Genomic DNA, 813 nt, shown 5'->3' on the forward strand with positions numbered 1-813 from the left:
TATATATCAAAATATCCGAAGCGGACCAATCTGGAGTTGCCGTACTCATTGGTCGAGTGGATTGGTCGAGTGGTCCAGTCGACCAATCGATCGACCAATGCAGGTGAGAGCTTATAAAATCAGAGTTTTAAGATATGAAATCCGAATTTGGTGGTTCAAAAGGGTACTAATCAAGGGGTAGACTATATCGGTAGTATTCTAACATAAAGGGGACCTCAAAACACTAATCAAATCAAGGTATCAAGATCCAAATTAGGAAACAAAAAGTTACCATAAATAAATCAAACATGGATCTTGATAAATTTTGAAATAGAAAACAAGGACAAGAACTATAGGAGGATGGATCATTGCTTTCGGTAATGAAAACATGAAAACATACATAGGTCTTCATGGAAAAAGGCTTAGAAGCATAAATCTAAATAAGGAAATAAAACCTACCATATATGTAATTATCATGCATCATGAAGAACACATAGTAAGGTAGAAGAGAACAACTAGAATTCTATGGATTATGGATCATGGAAAGAAAACACAACCATTAACCACTAACATGATCAATGAAAGAAGATCCAAAGAAATCGGAATTCAGATTAGAAGATTAACAGAGATTAAATCATGGTTTGATCATGAATCCTTCAAAAGCTTGCAATGATCATGGTTAAGATCATTGTTCTAGCCTTAAATCCTTAGGATGATCATGAGAACATGTTCGGGAGATGTTTGCAACAGAGAATGCAGCATCTCTTCTACTGTCTCAACTCAAAAAGGAAAGAAAAACAAAGATGGAGGAGAAGAAGAGAGAGTAGACATACC

This window comes from Hakea prostrata, chromosome 4, assembly GCF_041222555.1.
Source record: "Hakea prostrata isolate BN-2017 chromosome 4, UWA_Hpros_2, whole genome shotgun sequence".
Lineage (NCBI taxonomy): Eukaryota > Viridiplantae > Streptophyta > Magnoliopsida > Proteales > Proteaceae > Hakea > Hakea prostrata.